At 52.7% G+C, this 22,642-nt stretch overlaps 1 protein-coding gene across 2 annotated transcripts in view; it reads right to left on the minus strand.

Annotated features, from left to right (window-relative positions):
- Nucleotides 1-20,783, minus strand: part of CACNG5 (calcium voltage-gated channel auxiliary subunit gamma 5) — a 45,155-nt gene extending 24,372 nt beyond the window's left edge. Inside the window, exon 1 of one of the 2 annotated variants that reach the window (XM_046676752.1) lies at nucleotides 20,655-20,783. The gene's annotated coding sequence lies outside the window, so the exon portion shown is untranslated. The remainder of the gene's footprint in view (nucleotides 1-20,654) is intronic. The other variant, XM_046676753.1, reaches the window with a different exon arrangement.
- Nucleotides 20,784-22,642: the final 1,859 nt, after the last annotated feature.

Raw genomic sequence — 22,642 nt, forward strand, 5'->3', positions numbered from 1 at the left:
AGGAAGGAGGCGGGGGACCCCGGGGAGGAAACCCAGTCTGGCTTTGGAGAAGCTTCCTGGACCGCACGGAGGCCAGCTCAGAGCCCCGCAGGAGGCACGCCCCTCGCCCCTCTGAACGCTGCGGCTGCGGCTGCTGCCCGGGGACTCTTGCAAGACAGGCAGTGTGGTCTGGCCAGGTTACAAAGCACAGATGTGCATCTATAAATACCGTGCCAGCACCGTGTCCCTGCCTCCAGCACAGCTGACCATAACCCAGGATGCTAATGGTATGTAGCACACCTCCAAGCCGCCCCTCTCTCCATCCCCCTGTATCTCTGCCCTGCCCCCTCCTGTCCCAGCCCTGCCCCCTCGAGTCCCAAGCCGTGGCTCATACAGAGAGCTGGACAGGTTGCTGTGGGTCCAGGAACAACACCCACAAGCTCAGAGTCCCAGCCTTCCCAATGTTAGTGCAAAAAGGAAGATGACATGCCAGCCACTTCAGGGCAAGAGCCTTGAACGAGACAGACAAGGAGAGAAAAGCACGACAGGGGCTGATGTGTTTCTCTGAGGGGTTAGTTCTCAACACGATGCTTTCCGCTCCCCCCTCCACCCCATGACTTAGGATGGAAGGACGGTGGGGCCAACCTGAGGCCCCGGGGCCTGGTTCCGAGCAGGCCCCTCCCTGGGAGTGAGGAGGCCCAAGGCCGCCTCAGTCCACTGGCTCTCTCTGTCCTGGAAGGGGGCCTCTGACCCCACAAGTCTGTGCCCCAGCGGATGCCTCACAACTGAAGATGAAGCCAAGGTACTTACGGTGCTTTTAAAGAGATTTTAATATCTCCTGACTGGACGACACAACTCAAGGCCTAGAGGGGGAACTCAGGGCCAAGAGCGAGGGTTCGCTGGTCACCGGGCCCAGGGATGGCTGGTGACAGAAGGGGGCGGCAAGGGCTGCTGCCCTCCCTGCTCCGTTCCTGACACCCTCGGCCGTCTGGTCGAGCGGCCGCATGCGCAGCGGGGGCCCTGGGCCCAGCATCTGGTCCAGTCCTGCCTCTGCCTGGGAGGAGCAGGGACCTCGGGCAACTCACTCAGCCCCTCAGAGTCTTATCAAAAATATGACTGTTTCTTCACAGAGTGGCCACGAGGATTCTGTGACATAAACTAGGTCATGGGCTCTCAGCAAACGTTCATCTTCATTCCTTTGTCTGGAAAGGAAGCAGGATTGGCCACGGAGGAGGGTGACCCCAGGGTGGAAAATACTCAGGGCAACAAGATGGCGCCGGTGGGGTGGGAGCAATGGGTGAGAAGGCTTGTGTGCATCTCACTTTAAAACCAGCTTTGCTGACTGTCCCTGACTGAACAAGGCAGAGACTGGGATGTGACTTTGCAGGGCAAGTGCAGAAATCTCTGGGAACTGCTAGAGAGGACAGTGCCTGCTCTCAAGGGATCAGGTCAGGAGCTGAGAGAAGCGGGAACAGCGTCTCCAGGACCTTTCCCAGAATCCCCCCGGCCAGACAGGATACAACGGGACACCACCCCAAGCCCTTATACCCGTGGACCTCAATCCCTGCTGCCTGTTAGTGTCACCTGGGGAGTCCTACAGAAATCCCAAAGCTCAGTTGCTTCCAAGACCAATTACATCTGACTCTCTGGTGGGGTGGGCAAGATATCAATATTTTTTTAAAAATTCCAGGTGATTCCAATGTGCAGCCAAGGTTCAGATCCACCAGCCAACATGGGGACCCTCACAAACCTGGAGATGTACAGACCCCTCACTCATGCTTTGATTTCAGTTGACTTTGGACTAGAGCTGAGCAATTCAATGTGGCAGCTGCTAGCCACACGTGGCTCTTGAACACTTGAAACGTGGCTAAATTGAGACACTCCGTCAGTACTAAGATTTAGTACAAAGAAAGAACGCAAAATATCTCAATAATGAGTTGTGTTTTTTGTTTTTGGTGAGGAAGATTGGCCCTGAGCTAACATCTGTGGCCATCTTCCTCTATTTTGTATGCGGGACACCACCACAGCATAGCCTGATGAGCAGTGTGTAGGTCTGTGCCCGGGATCCAAACCAGTGAACCCCGGCTGCTGAAGCAGAGCACGTGAACTTAACCATTACACCACCAGGCTGGCCCTCATTAATGATTTTTATAACATGGATTACATGTTGAAATGGTATATTGGGCTAAATAAAATATATTAATTTTATCTGTCTTTATACTTTTTTAACATGGCTCTAGAAAATTTCAAATTATATTATGCAGTTCATATTATATTTCTATTAGACAATGCTGGATCAGAGACTAGCCAATTCAAAAATCTGTTTTCTATAGTTCTTCTATTTCTGAGTTTGTTTCTTCTGTTTTTTGACAATAATTTTCCTTAAAACTTTACCTCATGATTCCATTTATATAATATTTTTTTTTTTTTTTTTTTTGCTGAGGAAGATTCAACCTGAGCTAACATCCACTGCCGATCCTCTTCTTTTTTTTTTTGTATGTGAGCCACCACCACAGCACGGCCACTGACAGATGAGTGGTGTAGGTCTGCACCCGGGAACTGAACCCAGGCAGCCAAAGCAGAGCATGCTGAACTTGACCACTAGGCCACCAGGGTTGGCCCTATATAACATTCTTGAAATCACAAAAATAAAGACATGGAGAAAAGTTAGTGGTTGCTGGGATCAGGGACCAGAGTCGGGAAGGGAGGAGGCCAGTGTGGCTATGAAAAAGCAACGAGAGGGATCCTTGTGGTGTAGAAATGTGTTGGATCTTGACTGCATCCATGTCAAGATCCTGGTGGTGCCTCGCTGGGCTATAATTATAGTTTAGCTATAATGGTAATAATGTTATCATTGGAGGAAACTGGGTAAAAGTTACACAGGATCTCTCTGTATGATTTCTTACCGCTGCATGTGAATAAAACGGTGACAATAATATAATGCCTGTAAGCAGGGTGTTTGAAGAACGAAAGGGCACAGGAGACCAAGGAGATGGGTTTTATTTGACTACATAATGCCACATTGCTTTCCAAAGTAGTTGCACCAAGCTACCCTCCCACCTGCAGCGTGTAAGTGTTCTCATAGCTTCGTGTTCTCGCCAACACTTGGTGGTGTTGGATTTCTTCATCTTTGTCAATCACAGTGGGAATAAAATGGCATGTCATCTTAACTTGCATTTCCATGATTACTAGTGATATGGAGCATCTTTTCACATCTAGTCACATCCTGTTCTCTTTTCTATGAAATGTCTGTTCATGTCTTTTTCCCATTTATTTTTCTATTGTGTTCTTCATCTTTTTTCTTACTAATTTATCAGAGTTCTTGAAATAGCCTGGATATTAACTCTTCATCATATTTATGTGCTAAAACATTTTCTCACAGTCTGTAGCTTTTTTTTTTTCACTTTATGGTATCTTTTGAGAAGTTCTTAAATATATTTGAATGTACTGTACTATTATTGATTTTTGTATGTTGATCTTGTATTTAGCAACTTTGCTAAACAAAATTCTCTTGGATTTTCTATATATATGATCATACAATCTGTGAATAGTAACAGTTTCATAGTTTTTCATTTCAATTCTTATAATTCCCATTTCTTATCTTGGTGCACTGTCAAGGAACTCCAATATATAAAGAGGTGACGGAGACACACTGGGCTGATTTGAAAGAGAATGGTTCTAACATTTTACCATCAAGTCAGATATTTGTTGAAAATATAGCTCATCCGGGTAACAGAATTCTCTTCTATTGCTAGTTTGCTATGAGGTTGTTTGGTTTTTTTACAATCATATTGATTTTTATCATCTTTTCTACATTTACTGAGATAATATGTTTATTTTCTTCCTTTAATCTGTTAGTGAGATAAATTACATTAACAGATTTTCTAATGTTAAACCATTCTTGCATTACTGGGGTAAATCTTGCTTTTGTTGTGATATATATGGATGTGTATATATGTGTGTGTGTGTATATATATAAATTTATATTTACATATAATTTGTTACAATTATATTTATGGTATTTGTATTTATATTCATAAGTGAGATTGACCTGTAATTTTTCCCCAGTCCTGTTTAGTTTCATCATCAAAGTTATATTAGAACCACAATGAATACCATTACACACATACTAGAATGGCTAAAATTAGAAAGATAAACAATGCTAAGTGCTGGCAAAGATTTGGAGCATCTGGAGCTCTCATACATTGCTGGTGGGAATGCAAAATGGTACAACCACTTTAGAAAGCAGTTTATAGTTTTTACAAAGTTACACATGTCCTTCCCACATAACCCAGCAATTCCACTCCTACGTGAGACTACAAGAGAAATGAAAACTATATTCACATAAAGACTTTTATTTGAACATTCATAGAAGCCCTAAATTAGAACCAACCCACTATCCATAACTGGTGAATGAATAAAAAATTCCATGGTACATCCATACAATAGAATACTACTCAGCAGTAAAGAGGAATAAACTACTGATACACACGACATGGGTGAATCTCAACTACACTATGTTAAGTGAGAGAGTCCAGACACAAAAGACTAGGTATTGTATGATTCCCTCTACATGAAATTGCAGAAAAGGCAAAAAACTCTAGGAACAGAAAGTGGATCAGTGGTCCCAGAGACAGAAAGCAGGTAAGGTGTGGGCAAGGAATTGGCTGCAGAGGGTACGAGGAAACTTTCTGAGGTGCTGGAAATGTTCTCTACCATGATTACACACTCATCAAATTGTACACAAAACTGGCAGGTTGTCCTGTATGTAAAGTATACTTTTAAAAGTTATATTAGCTTCCTAAAGCTTCCTAAGGAGCTTAAACAGGACAGCAATGATCAACTTCTTATAGGTTTGGTAAACTTACCAGTAAAACCATGTGGGTCTATTTCTTTTTGTGGCTATACTTTAATTCTGCTTCAATTTCTTTAACAGCTACAATCTATTCAAGTTTTTATTTCTTCTTGAGTCACTTTCTAAAAAGTCACTCATCAGCATAAACTCTTTCATGATGCTCATGCATTTAACAATTATTACTGCACATACAGCTTTGTCCCTTTTCTCATTCCTAGTATTTTGCGTCTTTTGTTTGTCTGTCTTCCTTTCTGATATTGCCATAGTTTCAGATCTTTTATTCACCTTTTAAAAACAACCAGCTCTGGATTTTGTTGTTCCTCTTTATTCCGTCATCACTGATGAGAAATCTGTGCTGTTACTTTATTATGGTTTCTATTCCTTCTTGTATCTTCTTGGTTATTTTAAACACACTGGACTTACAGACTTTTCATACTGTTCTACAATCGAGTTCAAGTTCTCCCATCAAGGTGCTGATTTCCACATTTGCTTTGTGCTAACTCGCCTCACGGGGAACCAGGTCCTGTGTGGTTCGTCATTTTTATTGTGAGCTCATCTTCTGGAGGGCCCCTTTTCCCCATGGGAACCCTCTGTATTCTGGGTCCTGGAAGAGTCCCTGGAAAGCAGTTTCGAATTTGATTCAGCTGGGCAAGCCAGGGGTTCCATCAGCCCAGGACCTATTTTTGCATTAAATTCTTCGCTCAGGATTCCTCCCCCTTGGGTATGTTGCAAATTTAGACTTCGTATCTCTGGGGAGCTCAGTCTTTGCCTTTGGTGTCTCTCGAAGGAGACATTTTCCTCCCTACCTAGAGCATCTGGACAGAGCTAAATGTCCTGGCAGCTTTCTTAGGCTACTAGTTGGCAGCTCGTTCATGGAATGGTCTCAGTGGCAACTTCTGGCCTTGCCAGGGCCCAAGGCCACATCTTCCTGTCCCTGTCCGGGACATTAAGATTCTAGACTTGAGCTACTATGGCCATATCTGGGTCCCCTATCCCCTGCTCCTCCTTGGTGTCAGTTCACACACTCAAGGCTCTGAGTTCGAGCTTCTGAGGACTTCTGTCTTTCTTATGAGTCAACTATGTATTTAAAAACCTTCTGAAGTGCTAGTAGTTGGATGGGTATGCGTTAGCTGAGCTTATGGTGTTGCCAAATCTGGAAGTCTCTAATTCAGTGCCTACTTTTCACCCCTCTCTTTGCTAGGGGTGGCACCAGAGAGCTCTCCCACCCCTACCCAGCCTTATGGAGTTGGGGAGAGGAGAGAAGACTGCCTCTTTCTACTCTTCTGTATTTCCCAATGTGCTATAACGAGCACAAATTATTTCTCCAGTTGGGGGGTGTGTGTGAGTGTGCACGCACCTGCGTGTGCACGCACGTGTGTGTATAAACTTTAATTTAAAAATTAACAAAAGATGACCTATATATAAAGAAAAAAAATATATTTTAAACCAGAGCAGCTTCACGGCAGAGGGAGGCTGAGTATGAATTCCCTCCCCTCTCCCCAGGATGGCCCTCCCTGCTTCCTCCTGAGGCATAAGCCGGGCTGCCCCAGGCTTTTGCAATGTTCTATTTTTGTTTTCATTATTTAACTGTGTCCCATATACACGGCTAAGTGGAGTGCTTAGTTCCATAGCTTAATGGACAACTGACCTCCGTCTGCAAATGCCCAAGTCACACGGAGCTCAGGGGCCATTCACAGGGTCCTCAGGCGCCCTCCCCCAGTCAACTTCAGTCCGAAGCTAAGAGGGTAGGGGTGGGGCTGGGGCTACTCAGGGGAAACCCAGGACGGAGCGAGGCAGGCAGTGCCCACCAGCAGGGGAGGGCTGGGAAGAAAATGTGCAGACCTGCGGGCCGCGGCCACTGCAGCCTGCACTCAGGAGCTGAGCTGCTGGTGCGGCTGGAGAAGGGCTATCGACTTGTTTTCTCACCGCTACTGGCTTGTTTATGATTCACTGAACTCAGCTCCTGGCCAGACTGGCAGGGAGCTGTCCTGAGACCCACTCCCGGAGCACGTAGGAGTTTTAATTCTTCTTCCTCATCTTTTTTCTTCATTATTTAATTTCTAGACTTTCACAGTGATCTAAACTGTATCTTCTGACCATCTGACCCCACAAAGGTTACACATCCAGGAGGCTGGAAAACAATGGGGTGAGTCATCAGGTCAAAAGGGAGAAACCACATGACACAGGAGTGTTTGTTGATTGACTGCATTGACGTTGACCCTTAGCATGAAAGATGTTTTATCAAATGCTTTCATATTCACTTGTGACCTTACGTGGATCCTTCCATGAAGCCTAGGGAGACGTGTTATGGATGGCATGGTCCATCCTGCAAGCGGGAAAACAGGCTGAGAGAGATGAGCTGCCCAGGGAGGCTAGGGCAGGACCTGATCTTATGTCTTTGGGGGTACAGTCCTCTGCCTGTGTTCACCCCATTCTCCCCACAGAGGCTTTCCCCATGCAGACCCCAAGACAGAGCCCTGGGGGCCACTCAGCCAGGAAGCGTGGCCCCCAGGACTCGGGGCCAGGGGCACCGCGAGCTGATCCATGCTGGATCTGCCCCACCCCGGGTAGGCACAGCTGAGACCACAGGCCAGTGCTGCTTTCTCGCTGCCTCCAAGTGCACAGCGCGCCCCTCCTGCCTGGCTCCCTTGGCTGACCTCACCCCCCTCCACAGCCCTTCCTGTCCCCAGGGCGGTGTCCCCGGGCCCCTGAGATGATGAGTGTTCCTCGTCCTCCCACAGCAACACGTTCATTAGGAAGGAGACAGACATTCCCTTCTGGAGGGAAGAGCGAGGAGTGGAGGAAATCGATAACGAGAATGATGTCTCTATATTGTACCTCCTGTGCTTTATTTCCCTCCACAGAGGCCCGACGGAGTGAAATGTTGACTGTGGTTTTGATATTAATGGATCTTGAAGCTGGGGGAAACCAGCAGTGCTCCCTTAATGGCTAGCCATCACCTGCTGGCACTCAGGTTGACAACGAGTTCTCAATCAATGTGCACAGGCCACCCATTAATGGCTCCTCTCTGCTCGCAGCTCTGGGGCCTGCTCAGTAGCGTCTGAACATGGGTCACCAGCTGGGTTGGGTGATGAGAGAGAAGGTCAAAGGAGGCAAGCAGGGCCTCTACCACAGCCCCAAGCCCATCTCTCCTGCAGAGGTAAAAACTCCAACCTGGCTTTGGCTCAAATACCTTCAAAGCTGAGCTTAAATCCAAGTGGTACAACTAGGATTATCAGCCAGTAACACTTTAGTCTGAATTTGTAGTCTTGTCCTCTATGGGGACAGTCACAACGCCTGTCTTGGGGACACGATGAGGAGTACAGGAGGTGACTCAAGCACAGGGCCCAGCCCACACCTGGCACTGTCATCAGCTGCTGTTAAAGCCAAGCTCCGGCCTTGGTCCTCCAGCCCCCCAATCTGTTTGGCATACAATTGTTTTGCCAACGGTGTGCTGTCACCTGGATGTTTCGGTTCATCCCTCAGGCCTTCCATCTTCTCATCTGGAATCTGAGCTAATACTTCCTGGTAGAGATGCTAAGATGATGAAGTATGATAAAGGTGGGGCTTGGTACAGTTCCTGGCACATGGCTCTGCGCTCCCCTCAAGCTTCTGGAAGTTTCCGTGGGAGTGGGATGAGGGAAGGGCATAGGGGTGCCTGGAAATCTGTAGGAAGGTTTCAGAGGGGGGCAGCACACAGAAACAGCCGAGGGGACACAGTGCCAAGTGGGGACCAAGCACCCCCACATGCCTGCCGCTGCACTCAGAGCTGGGGACGCAGGGGGACGTCAGGCCCAGCCCCTCCCCTCAGAGAACAGGGTCCAGGGTTGCTGAGTTCCCCAGAGGGCCCTGTCCTTTGTGTCCTCAGGGGGCAATCAATGCCGCCAGAGCAAAGGAAGCACCTACCTACTGCAGGTCATACTTAGGACTCTGTCCCAAGAAGTGACACAAGCCAGGGGTTCCTCCCTCACAACTGCTCTAGGTTCAGATCCCAGCTCTATCACTCAGCAGCTGTGTGACCCGGGGCAAGTCACCTCACCTCTCTGCACCTCAGCTTCTGCATCTGTAAAGGGAGGACAAAAAAAGACCCCTCTCCACTGAGCTGAGTGAGGGCCGAGCGAGTACTGCGTCTTCACCGAGTACCAGGCCCAGCACACAGGAGCCCCTCCAGGGGGCTTTGCTCTGACTGTAATTACACTGTGGCTCTATCCACACACAGCTGCGCTGGGCAGGGGCGGACACAGGAACTCCCCCAGCAGACTTTTGCATCTGAAGGTGGGGAGGAGTCCTGCCACAAATGCTACAGACTGTTGGAGCCAAAGGGCTCCAGCTACCCTACTTACAACTTCCATAGCTGGTAAGGGCTTTGCTTGGAATAAGGGCCTCAGATCTTTATTTTGTTTTGTTTTGCTTATTTTTGCTGAAGTAGACTGGCCCTGAGCTAACATCTGTGCCCATCTTCCTCTATTTCGTACGTGGGATGCTGCCACAGCACGGCTGCCAACGAGTGGTGTAGGTCCGTGCCTGGGAACTGAACCCAGGCCGCCGAAGCAGGGTGCACCGAACTTAACCACTAGGCCTCAGGGCTGGCCCCAGGGCCTCAGATATTAACCCGGGGCTAGGGCAACAAGCAGACCTGGCAGGTGATGAAAGAACGAGACTGGCATTGGGTGCCAGGGTCCCTCCTACGCCCACTCAGTGGGTGTCTCAGGTCTGGCAGAGCAGCTGAGCCCGGCCAGGCGGGACAGCGGGGAAGAAGCTAGTGTGGGAATTCCCGCTGTGACCAGCAGCATTCCAGGCGTTTCTCTACACAACAATCCCACTCAGTCCCCACGAGGACCATGAATGCCACCTTGACATCCCCTTTCAGGGATGTTGGAACTGAGGCTCAAAGAGGGAACATAAGTGGCCTGAGGTCAGACAGTGACAGGTGGGTGTGGGCTCTGTGCCCAGGGCTGAGACCACAAAGCTCACGGCAGCCCCACGGTACCACCTAGACAGAGGTCGTGTCCTGGGGGTCAGGCTGTGGGGTCCAGGTTGTCGGGGTTAAACTCTAGGAGGCAGGTCAAGATGACTGTTCTGGCAGTAGCAAGGCCACAGGTGGTCTCAGGGTGGAGCTGGTGGTGAAGGCAGGTGAGGAGAGTGAGCAGGCTGTCCTGAGACAGAAGGCAAAGACAGACACTTTCTGTGCACAGAGTGGATCCACCTGCCTTGTCCAGGAGATGCCGTCCCCTCCAGGAAGCAGGCTCCTGACCACCTCACTGACAGGACCCCCTGAGCTCAGTCAGAGATGCATCGCGTGCCCTGGAAGGAGGAAGCTGGCCTTGGCGCTGTGCGTCTGCCAGCCCCGGGGCGCCTGGCATGCTCCTTCTGCAGAGCATGGTGAGGCTGGCCGAGCAGCCTGGGCCTCTGGGATGAAGAGCTGCAAGCAAAGGTCACCCCCCAGGAAGCAGCCCCCGATTCTGAGAGCAAGTGAGATTTATGCAGGAAGTCACCTGCCTCCAAGGGCAATGGCTGGGGGGTGTCTGCATGTATTACCCCCTGGGGAGGGCACTGCTTTTTGGCACATGAATACTTACTGCCCATGAGTGCCAGGACGGGGCCCAGCACGCTACTCAGGGAGGGCCTCTGTGTGGAGGGCAAGCCGTGCTGGGCAGTGGAGTGCCAGGTGCCGGGTCAGGAACCAGGAACAGAGTGAAGCTCCTGTGAGCCTCAAGCCTCTGACCCCGGCCTCACGCAAGCCCTGGAAGAGAAGAGGCTGGCGGTCAGGGGGCAAAGTCCCTGAGCTCAAGCTCTGGTTCTGTCACCAACCAGCTGTGTGGCCTTGGACAAGTTGCTTAACTGCTCTGCGCCCCCACGTGGGGCTCATAAAATATGGTAACCACAGTTCAAAAGTTTTCAGGAAAATAAGTCTTGGGGAAGATGTGGGGAAGTTGGAGCCTTTACGCATTGCTGGTGGAAATGTAAAATGGTGCAGCCGCTGGGAAAACAGTTCGGTGGTGCCTCACTAAGTTAAACAGGATTACTACACGACCCAGCAATTCCGCTCCTAGGGACAGACCGAAAAGGACCGAAAACAAACAAATACTTGCCTATGAACGTTCATAGCAGCATTATTCATAATTGCCACAAGGCGGAAATAACACAGATGTCCATCAACTGACAAATGGATAAATAAAATGTGATATATCCACACAATGGGATATTATTCAGCCATAAAAAGGAACGAAGCACTGACACATGCTACGACATGGATGAACCTGGAAAACACAATGCTAAGTGAAAGAAGCCAGACACGGAAGGCCATACGTCATATGATTCCATGTATACGAAAAGTCCAAAATAGGTAAACCCATAGAGAAATCCAGAAAGCAGATTAGGGACTTGGGGAGGAGGGAATGGGGAGTGATTGCTTACTGGGGAGGTTTTCTTTTGGGGTGATGAGAATGTTCTGGAACTAGATTGGTAACGGTTGCACAACATTTGAATGTACTAGTTGCCACTAAATTGTACCTTTAAGATAGTTAAAATGGCAGATTTTACGTTATGTGTATTTTACCACAATAAACCCCCCTACAGATTGCATCTATTTATATCAAAGAATATGATTCATCACAATTTAAGGAGCGCCTACCAAAAGTGTATGTACATAAGCAATTATGGGGGGAGGGGAGCCGGGGAGGAGACGAGATGGGAAGCGCTTGTCACAGAGCCGGGTACATGCTAATGGCGCAGTGAAATGCAGCCTCCCCAGGGACCCCTCGTGTTGGAGAACCCCCCTCTGTTGGTCACGCCCTTTCACCCACTGCATCGCGCTGCACCCCTGCAAGGCAGGCGAGACGCGTCTGCGAGGTCTCGCTGCTGCACATGGTGGATCAAGTGATCCGCTGCCTCCCGGAGCAGCCCAAGACCCCAGGGACAGAACTGCAGAACGTGCCTTTCATGCCTGGTAACCGGCCTCTGCAAGGAGCCGCGATTAGCAGTGGCGAACACAAGCTTCGTGGGTCAGAGCAGATCAACAAAGAAACACCGGGCACTGATTTCAGTGACCAGCGGAAGCAAATGCTATTCAACAGGCAGGTAGCAAGCACCCCCTGGGCGAGCCCCTGGTCTAGTGGGGCAGGGGAAAGGAACGGAGGCTGGCAGTGCTGGGGGCAGTCAGCCGATGGAGGCGATGCCACAGAAGCACAGACAAGGGCCCATCACTGGGGAACATCGGGGAGGAGATGACACCTGAGCTGAGCCCATTACATTACCCGGTTCCTATCTGGAGAAGAGTTTTGGTTTTAAATGAAGGGAAGAAGAAGAGAATTTTGGAAAAGTCAGACCCTGTGCCCAAGGATTTGGTTATATTTTCCTTTCACAAATTCCAAGAGTCTCAGAAAGCACGTCGGGCTCCTTGGGTTCAAGTCTTGGTTCTACTACTTATGAGCTGGGTGACTTTGGGCAAGTTACCTGACCTCTCTGTGCCTCAGTTTCTTCTTCTACAAGATAGAGGTAATGACCAGGACCTCACAGATAAGGTCAGTAGAGCACTGAGCACGGGAGACCCAGAGCAGAGGTATGCGTAGGAGCTAATGCCATTATCTCCACTCCCTTTACACTTGACCGTGGCTTTGGGGCCAGGCCACCCACACGGTGCCCTACAAGGAGCCATTGGCTTCGTTCTTTCCCAGCCACAGACTTTAGCAGAACCTCTTTCGGAGGTCACCGAGAGGGTGTGATGGGCTCTGTGTCCACAGGGCCAAGAAGACAAAGCAAGCGGCTGCCATGTATTGAGCCCCTCTTGTTTGATGCTGCTTGATGTCTGTTGCCTCCCTTCCAATTTTATCATCGCACCAACCCTGCGTGGTGACTGCTCTCCCCTTCATTTTAGAATTAAGGAACTGAGGCTAACAGAGGTAAAATAACTTGCCCAAGGTCACACGGAAGGGTCGAGCTCCAGTCTGTCCACTGCCCAGTGTGGGGGACAGAGGACTAGTGACAAGAGCCTGGCTTTGCGTCCGCATGTCCATGCTTACCAGTGAGCCTGATTCCCGGTCCGCAAAACGGACATGACACTAGGTTGCATCTCACAAGGACTAGACGGCAGGAAGCTGACACAAGACTGCACGTGATAAGCACATGATCAACATTAGCTTCTGCTTTTACTTGTGCTGTCATTCTGGATGCCCCCTCTTAACGGGAGAACCACTCAGACCTGGGCTCCTGAGGGGGCTGTCCCTGGCAGGACAGCACAGGTCTGCTCATCTCAGGACCCCAGGCATGTGGGTGTCTTTCCCCCGACCTAGGCTCTCTCACCGAGTCAGGATCTTCCTTCCTGCCAGGCCATGCCCCTCGCCAAGCTGCAGAGAGAACCCCTGGCGCAGCTGTTGTACGTTTGTTTGCCTGAGAACCCCCGCTGGGAGAGCGATTCCAACACTGGCTTCTGGCAGGGATTCCTGCCTCCTCCCACCTGCGCCGGGCCGGGAGCTGGCTCCTTTCCAGGCAAGAGCAGCACCCTCCACTCGACCTCCATGCCCTGTGCCAGCTGCTGCGGCTTCGGGCCTCGGGCACGGGTCTGACTCTGTGGCACACTGTCTCCCTCCGGGAAGGGCTCCTGGATGTCCGGACTCCCGGAGCAGGATGCCTCCTGCAGCATCCCTGCTGGGCTGCGGTCCAGGCAGCCTGGGCTTGAGCTCCGGGGAGGTGGGGAGCCCCCCGGTGGATGACAACACCAAGTGAGCACACCAGGGCTACTCCTTTGCCACTTATCAACCACATGATTTTAGGCAAGTTACTTTATGTCTCTGAGCCTTGGTTTCCTCATCTGTAAAGTGGGGATAATGCTGCCCAAGACCATTGTGAGGATTTAATGAAATAGAGCAGTAAGTGCCAGGGATAAACCAGATGCCACCGAAGTGGTGGAAGCTATTGCTAGCTACCATCTTCTGGAAATGTCCCTACATCAGCCTCTTTCCATTTGCCTGACTTGTGGGACTGAAGACAGTACTTTGGAAAATACTCTACCCGCTGTTGGGTCCTCTCCTTGCCCTGTGGCTTGTCTGTTCGCCCAGGGCCCCTGCCCTTCTCCAAGCACTGCCCTCTCTGCCCCAGAGAGGTCGCTATAGCGACACACAGCTGACTGGTCCAGAGGTGGCCACCTGACCTAAGTGGGCCCAATCAGACTCCTCCTGGGGCACTCAGGCTCTTTTTAAGGTCAAACCTGTGGCCTGGGGCTCCGGTGGCCCGTGGTCTGCAGAGGACACAACCAGGGGGCCCTGGGCCTGGAGGGGCTCTGAGAACCCTGGGTGCTGCCCCCTCGCCAGCTCCTGATGCCAGGTTCTGGGCACTGCAAGGCCCATCCTTGGGCTCCGACATGCCTGAGGCCTCTCTAATCAATTCCTCCTTCAGCTCCAGCTACTCTGAGCAGAAGGAGCTCCCAGGTTTCGGCCCCTGAGAGACGTGGGTTCAAATCTCAGCTCAGCTAGTTATTCACTGGGTGACCGTGGGCAGTTTCTCAGTCTCTCTGAAACTCGGGTTTCTTTTATTTGCAACCGAAAAAATCCAAAACAAACAAAAACATCCACCAGAAAACCCTCCCAACCACATGATTATTATCTCCATTTTACCAGTGCGGAACGCTGACAGAGAGTAGGCAACGTGGTCAGGGTCCCTCGGCAGTGACGGGGAGCCATCTCATGCCCCGCTGGCTGCGGTGGTAAGCCACTCCCCGACCCCTGGAATCACTTTCATATTTCACAGCTGTCCTCTCTAGACCACCACCTTAACCCACCTGGCAATGGGGAGCGGGCATGGCAGGCGGTGGCAGTGGGGTGGGGGGTCAGGGGCATAGAGGGCCCCCCTAAAGCACACCAGGGAAGTGTCGCCCTCTCCTGGCCTTTGCTTTTTGAGTAGAGACAGCCTCTGATTGCTCTGCATCCCTCCACAGCTCCTGCCGCTTAACAGTGTCTGTGTCCAGGTTTATCCTCAGAGTCACGGCCCCACCGAGCTCCAGAGCTGGGAGGCCTTCAGGGGTTGTGGCTGGAAGCTTCTGGAGGGAGTGGCTGTTTTATTCTCTGAAGCATCCCTGACCCCTCGCACACAGCAGGTGTTCCAGAACACGTATGGAGAAAACGAATCCTCTCTCCCATCTTACTCTTTAACAGATGGGAACTAGCAGCCCAGAGAGGAGTGGGGACTTGCCTAAGGCCACACAGTAAGAGTAACTGGACTCGAACCCTGGTCTCCTGACGCCCATCCCCAGCCCAGGGCTCTACCTGCTTCAGCCCCCGACAAGACTCGTGGGCAGAAAGCAATGCTGCTGTTCTCCGCGACTCTGCTGACTTGAGCAGCTGGGAGACAGCTGGGCAGGATGCTCCTCCGGGCAGCTGCAGAACAGGCTGGCCACACACTGGCCATGGTCTCCAGGGGCATCAAAGATTCCAGCAGTGGGGTGCGGGGTGCACTCATGGATGAGAACTGCCCAGCAAAGTCAGAGGACCTCGGACACCCCAGCATCCCCAGAAACCACAGACCAGGGGAGGACCGAGCCACCTCTGATAGCCACTTGCCCAGGTACCAAACAGGACACAGCCACACACTGCAGGGCAGACACACATGCCTCCTGAGAGGGGCCTCACACCCCCCAGAGCACACACCGACACACCCTGCCCCCCACGGACTCCCGGTGGGGTCTCCCCACCCCTGCAGTCCGTCCCCAGGGAAGACATCCCTGCATGTGGAGGGGGAAAGACCTTTGACAGTGGCCATTAAGTGGGAGGCCTTCTGTGGACACCATAGTGTTTCTCTTTTCTCAATCATCTGGAGTGATTTTTAAACTCACTTTTCCAGTTAGGAACCTATTTCTGACATGTGTCACTTGAAAAGCAAGAACCTGCTAATGGGTTAATTGAGACCCTCTCACTTAGAGTCTTAGGGGTTCTGGGGTCCCAGAGTCTTGAGAACAGACACTATGTCAGCTGCCCTAGTCCCCGCCCAAGCTCACAGCGGATCTGTGGCTTCAGTTCAGCTGAGCTCCCAGGAGAAGCCAGGCCAGCCAGCATCCTTGGAGGAACCGGGCGAGCTTGGCCCCGAAGGGCCTGGGAGACGGTGACCAGGAAAGGGTGGTTCCTCCTCAGCTCTGGGAGAGGAAGAGGGAGACGGAGGGCGAGAGGAGCATTTAGCTTCCCTTGACCTCCCGAGAGGCTGGCCTTGACCTCACCAGATGGCGTTGCTGCAGCTCAGCGAACAGACGCACAAATCCAGAACAAGAGCCCGTGGCTGGGAGAGATGGAGGGAGCTGCCTGCCCTCTGGCTTCTTGCTGGCACGTGGGCACAGAGAGGGAGGGAGCACGAGAGATGGCACAGGCAGCACGAGGGGACGAAGGACAAGACACCACTCCTGACAAAAACGCCACAAAACCGAGGCTCAGAGAGATCTGTGATTAGTCCAAGGCCACACAGAGTGAGTAAGTGACTGAGCTGGGATTTGGACTCACTTCTGCGTGGGGGTAAGATAATACAGAGCGTGGACTTCTCAAGTTCATGTCCCAGTTGTACCGTCTAAGCCACTTAACCCTCCTGGGCCTTGGAACACGAGGTAAGGAAATACCACCTTACAGGACTACTGTGAATATGCGTGGGAAACCACTTGGCATGGTGTCTGCCCCCAGCAGGTAGTGAGCGCTCCCTGGTGCTCCTTTAAACCCAGCGAGGCAGCTGAAGTCCTGACAGTGGCCTCGAGGCCCTGCCCCCACCCAGCCACTGCCGGTCCTCCTTGTTCCTTAACTTTCTCTTCCCGCTGCCTGGAAGCCCTTCCCAGATCTCTGCTGGCTCCCTCCCTCCCTCCAGCCTCTGCTCAAATGTCACAGGCCAGGGAGGCCTTTTCTGAGCCCCCTTTGAAAATGGCAACCCCCACCGCCACCCCAACTCTCTAAACCTCCAACCCTGCCTTGTCTTTCTAGCATTTTCGCCATGCAGCCTATTATATATTTTCCTCTTTTAGCATATTTACTGTTCTCTCCCTCTTTAGAATGCTTGCTCCTAAGGGAACAGGATTGAATTTCGTTTCTTTTGTTCACAGCTGTGTCCCCAGTGGTTCTCAACAGTGGGTGACTTGGCCCTCTGGGGACATTGGGCTATGTCTGGAGACATTTTTGGCTGTCATAATGGAGGAGGGACGCTACTGGCCTTTACCAGGGAGAGGCCAGGGATGCTGCTAAACATCATACAATGCACGGGACAGCCCCTCCCCCAAAGAATAATCTGGTCCCAAATGCCACCAGTGCCACAGTTGTGTCCCCATTATTTACAACAACAGCCAGCATGTACACAGAAGGTGCTCCCTAAATGATTGTGATGAAGAATGAAAAGCTGCGATCACCACTGTCGTCATCATTAGTATTATTTAGGAACAGACACGGTTGAGAACAATCTTTGAACATGGTTATCAAAACTAGTATAATGTTCTACGTCAATGATGTCTCAATAATAAAGGAAAAAGAATGTCATTTGGAGTTCACGGCCAACAGGTCATATGGGTGACCCCTAACTTCTCTCTGGTCTGAGGTCTGCCCAAGCAGCGCCCAGAATGGGCTGCAAACTGCTCACTGCTGGGCCATCACGAGCCAGGACCGGTCCATGTTTCAGGCCCTCTGAGAGCTGGCGTGATGCCAGCCTGCCCCTCCACACAGCCAGCCTGTCCCTGGGCCCCCTCGGCAGGGGATCAGTTCTCACCCCAGAGCCCCCCAACACTTGCCCCTACCCTGGAAAACTCAGGACTTCGTGCCCAGCTGGGCAAGGAACCATGTCCCCCAGCCTTTTAGGGTCATCCCACCAAGCCCCGCAGCCAGGAGACTCACAGGTCTGAGCGAATTATGCTGCTCTTGCTCTTTTCCAGAAAGGGCCATAGGAGGGATGGGGGATGTTGAGGGAGGCACAGGTGTTGGAACCTGCCCTTGCCGAGCTCAGCCGTGGCCTTTTGCTGACCTAACAAATTACGACTGACAGTTTGAAACAGCCAGAGCGACCAGCCCAGGCTCTCCACATGCAGGGAACACCGCCTATAGAATACATTAACACCGTGTGGCCATGCTCCAAGGGGAGGGAGAGCAGTGTGAAAAGGAAGGATGCTTTGGCATCAGGCCTATTTCACCTCTGGAACCGGCTGCCGGGGCTTCGCCCCAGCCAGGGGACTGAGTCCTCTATCTATCACCTGCCCGCTCAGCAGGCCGCCACCCCCAGTCTCACAGAGAAATCCCACTCGAGGCTCACAACTTCCCCTGCCTGCTCTCGCCCCATCTCCCCAGCCCTTCTCTGCAGAACCCCGAGGCTGGCAGAGTACCCTCTCCCCTCCCCCTCTCTCCCCACCTGCTCTTTCCTCCCCTCTCTTCTTCTGTCTTCTCCCTCTCCCTCTCAGGTCCTGAAAGCTTTTAAACTAGTCATTGATGCTAATGTTTACTAGCTGGCATAACTGGGTACTAGGCCATGAGCCAAAGGAATGAGTCTCTAACGGTGGAATATTAGGCAGCAGACAGCTAGGTTTGGGGGACTGGGATGATATTTGGCGAGCAGGGGTTTTCCTGGTGTCCCTGAAGTCATATGTAGCTGGCCCCCATTCTGCCAGGGAGTAAGGCTGACACCAAACCCAGGATGAAATGAAAGAGCAGGCGCATGCCCAGTGATGACCTGGGACCGAGACAGGAGGCTGTGTGGGCAGGCCCAGCACATGGCTAGAAGCCTGAGGCAGAAGCGCCAGCTCCCCCAGAGGCAGCGCTTGGTGGACACTGGGTTCCAACTCCTCCATCCCCACTTTCTGGGAATCTGAGCTCGATCTGTGAGCTACTTTGTTAAAAAAAACTCACACCACTCCCCGGCCCTAAGGAAGGCAGGAGGGATCCGAACTGCACGGTCACTCCCCTCGAGTCCAGAGTCCAGTGTCTGAGAGTCAGGCTGGGGGCAGGAGGAAGCAGAGACAGCCAACCCTGAACACCTCCACTGATGTGTGTCCTTGCTTTACACAACACCCCCAGCCCCACTCTACAGATGGGAAAACTGAGCCTCCAAGCTGTTCTGTGACTTGGCCAATGTCGCATTGTTAATCAATGACCCAGCAGGGGTTGGCGCCCATGTTGTCCACCACGACACAGGGCCCACCTCCGCCAGCCAAGTGTGAACAATTTGGCTAACCTCCCCCCTGTTTCCTCCCCTCACCCTAGCCCCAAGTCATGGAACCCCAAAGCACAGCCTGAGAACGGCCGAGCTCTCACAGCCTGCTGCCGGCCGGCAGGGCCGTGGGTGCAGCCCACCAGGACTCCAGGCTTCTTACAAACTGGACATGTGTGGACAGGGCAGCCTTGGCTCCACCCCGCCCCTCGGGAGGGAGGCAGAAGTCTGGGGCGGGGTGTCTCAAGCACAGCTACAAATTTCACCCTCTCTAGGCACCTGGGGACCTGGTCCTCAGACGGGATGCCCCCTCTACCTCTAGCTGCCAAATGAGCAGAGAAGCGGGGCATAGCTACGGCTTCTCAGGCCAGCAGGAGACTCCGGGAGTGGGGGCTGCTGTGGTGTCAGCAGAAAGGTGCAACCAACCTGTCACCAAGATGCCTGTGGTCCTGAGATGTCCTGAAACCAGGATATCACATCCAGAACAAAGTCCCCCCACCCTCACCCCCAGTGTAATCCAGGATGTTAATCCATCAAACCCTGGGGTCTGTGAGATGAAGGAGTGGGCCAGGGGTGGCCCGGACGGGAGATCCCATCTTGGGTTCCCTGGGATGGCTATGGAGCAAGAGCCAGCACTGGTGACAGCTGGAGAGTGACATCTGTCAAACAGGCTCCCACTTGGGGACTCTGTCCTGGGTCTTATCCAATTGCTGATAATTCAGTGCAAAGTGGGCGAATCTCTTCCCTTCTCTGAACAAGAGCTCGCTCAGCCATATGAGGGGACACTGATATGCCCGGTAGGTTCTACCGGGCAGACGAGAGCACATGGACCCAGTTCTGTGAGTGGGCACCGTGGTCAGCAGAGGAGGGGTGAATATGAGCCTCTTTCCTCCCCAGCCAGGTTCCCGGGGAATTCTCTTGAGTACCTTTCAGTCCCAGGAAGTGATCATTTGACTTCACTTAAAATTTTCTAACAAACTGCATCTTCATCAACTGCCAAATCAGGATGAAGGCAAAGAGACAGACCAAGTAATTAAAATGAAGGGCTCTGGAGTGATGGGGGAAATTTTTTGGTGTGCCCGGGGGGTTGCTGTCTCACATTCAGCATCTTGCTGCGGGTCCCCTATCGCCGCCAGCCCCTTCTCCCCTGCGTGTCCATCTCTGCTCCGCGGCACCTGGCAGGGACCCAGCCAGATCTGGCATCCTCGCCGTCCCCCGCGGCCAGGCGGGAGGAGTCCCGGGGCAGGCGGACAGGCGTATCCCAAAGACTGTGATAAGTGAGGAATTCGACCCGCGTACACGGACAGCCCAGCTCAACAGGTGGTGGTGGGCTTTCCCTCCCGCATTATCCGGATAATTTCTGGCAGCCCATTCAAGTCCGTCGTGGGAGTCTGCCCCCCGCTTTGGAGCGGGCAACATGAACTGACCAGCAGCGTCCGCAAAGAGGGGCGTCAGCATCTCCCGAGCACTTGCCCGAGACCCTCCCCCCCCCCCCCCCAAGCTGCCCCTTCCTTCCCCGCGCCGGACCAGGATGGCGCACGCAGCGGGCAATGTGGCCACCGCCCCGGCTGCGCGGTCGTGGGGGGCAGCCCGGCGCGGCAGCCCGGGCTCCAGCGGGAGATCGTCCCCCACCCAGGAGGGGCGAGCCGGTCTCTCCGGTCTTCCCGGCTCTTACCTCGCTGAGCAGCCGCAGCCCCGACCTGCTCGAACGTCGCTCGCCCACTCGGCGCGCGGGGCGGCAGGCTCCGCACGAGGCTCCCCGGGTGCCCGCCCCGTCGCGTCCGGCCGACCCGCTCCGCGCCCCAGCCCGTGGCCGCCGCAGCCGCTCCAGCCCCGAACTCCAGAGGGAGGGGCAAGCGGGGGGCGGGGCCGCGGGCGGGGCCTCCCCGCCCCCGCGCGGCGCGCCGACGGCGGGCTTTGGGACCCTGCGGCCGCTGGGTTCCTCCCCGGGAGGCGAGCCCATCTCGGGGAAGCCCCCTCGGGGGGCGTGCAGGTGGAAAGCCCGGCGTTGGCGGGGGGGGGGAGGGGGGCGGCTTTCGGAGGCCCTGGAGGGCTTGGCTGAGACCTCCCTGCCTTGGGTCAGACTTACCTGCAAATTCCAGCTGATGTTGCTGTTGCGGCTTAATAATAATAATACCAGCAACGACCAACCACGCAAGGACAACGCCGGCTAGTATTCACAGACCACAACCTGTGCACCAGGCGCTGTTCAGAGCGCTTTGCATGTATGAAGTCATTTAACCCTCACAACGATCCCATTTTACAGATGAAAAATCGGAGGCTCAGAGCGACGACGTGATATGCCTGAGGACGCAGAAGTGGAAAATGGCAGAGCCGGGATTGCAGCTCGGGTCTGTCTGGCTCCCGGATCTGCGCTTTTTTCTCCCCCATAGGGAAGATTCGCTCTGAGCTATTATCATTGGCCAATTGTCCTCTTTTTGCTTGAGGAAGATTGGCCCTGAGCTAACATCTGTGCCAACCTTCCTCTATTTTGTATGTGGGACACCACCACAACGTGGCTTGTGTAGGTCCATGCTGGGGATCTGAGCCTAGAACCCCTGGCGGCCAAAGCAGAGCCGGTGAACTTAATCCCTAGGCCACATGGCCGACCTGCCTCTGTGCTTTTAAAGCCTCGATCTGCTTTCTTTCTGCATGGCATTAAGCAAATTGTTCGTCCATCTAAACTATAAAATGGAAATATGTGTGCAATAAATGATAGCAACTAAGATTTTAAATTTCCTCTGTCTTCAGTTTGTCTCCTTTATTCTCTGAGCCCTGGGTACCCAGTAAGTGCTCAATAAATATTTGTGAGTCAGTGACTAATCTGAAGGCTGCAGCTGGAGTCAGGGTGGCCTGTCCAGCCAGGTTGGAGGTGGAACCCAATGGGCAGCTCTTTCTGGCCTGAATACTTGCCCATCCTCCTTTCTCTCTAACGGCCCCCTGACCCCGACCCTAGCCCAGCATGCTTGTGTGGCTTGCTGTGGACCAGCAGCTTCTGTCCTCTGCTGTGAGCCGGGAGGGCTGCCCTGCTAGGATGAGCCTACAGGACGGAAGCTGGCCGCCAGGCCGTGGGAGCCTGCACTAGACTGTCTCTGAAGTCCCTGCAGACCAGGACGTGCTCGAAGACCTGGAGGATGCAGATGTTTGGGGGCAGAAGTAGGTTGCCAAATAATGCGACGTCAGCGATGAGCACATTTGTTGAAAACCGTAATGCAGCAGCCCCCGGCAGAAGCCGCTGCGCCGCTAAGACCTCCTGACCTGGGCCTCACGGGAGAACGTTGTCACGTGTGAACGGGGCTGTGTAGAGTTGGAACAGCTGAGGTTTTTGGAAAGGGTACAGGAGGTTTCTATTCACAGCATTTAAGCTTATAAAATTCCCAGCTTTCTCTCTCTTCTCCTACCTTACCCAGGAATGCTCCTCCCCACTTCCCAGGATTCCCTGATGGAGAGGCTGCTTACCCCTTTGATGGGTGTTCACAACTCTCACCTGGGATGGACTCCCACATCTGTCAAACTCTCAACCCTCAGCATCTTCCCACTGTGCTAGTTCCTTCTGCCTGGCTTGCTCTCTTCTCTGCTTGGAAAACTCTTATAAATCCTTCAAGCCTTACTCATTCGCTGCCTCTGACCCAATAACGAATTTCTCCCTCTCTCATCCGGGCC

This window comes from Equus quagga, chromosome 11, assembly GCF_021613505.1.
Source record: "Equus quagga isolate Etosha38 chromosome 11, UCLA_HA_Equagga_1.0, whole genome shotgun sequence".
In the NCBI taxonomy this organism is placed as follows: domain Eukaryota; kingdom Metazoa; phylum Chordata; class Mammalia; order Perissodactyla; family Equidae; genus Equus; species Equus quagga.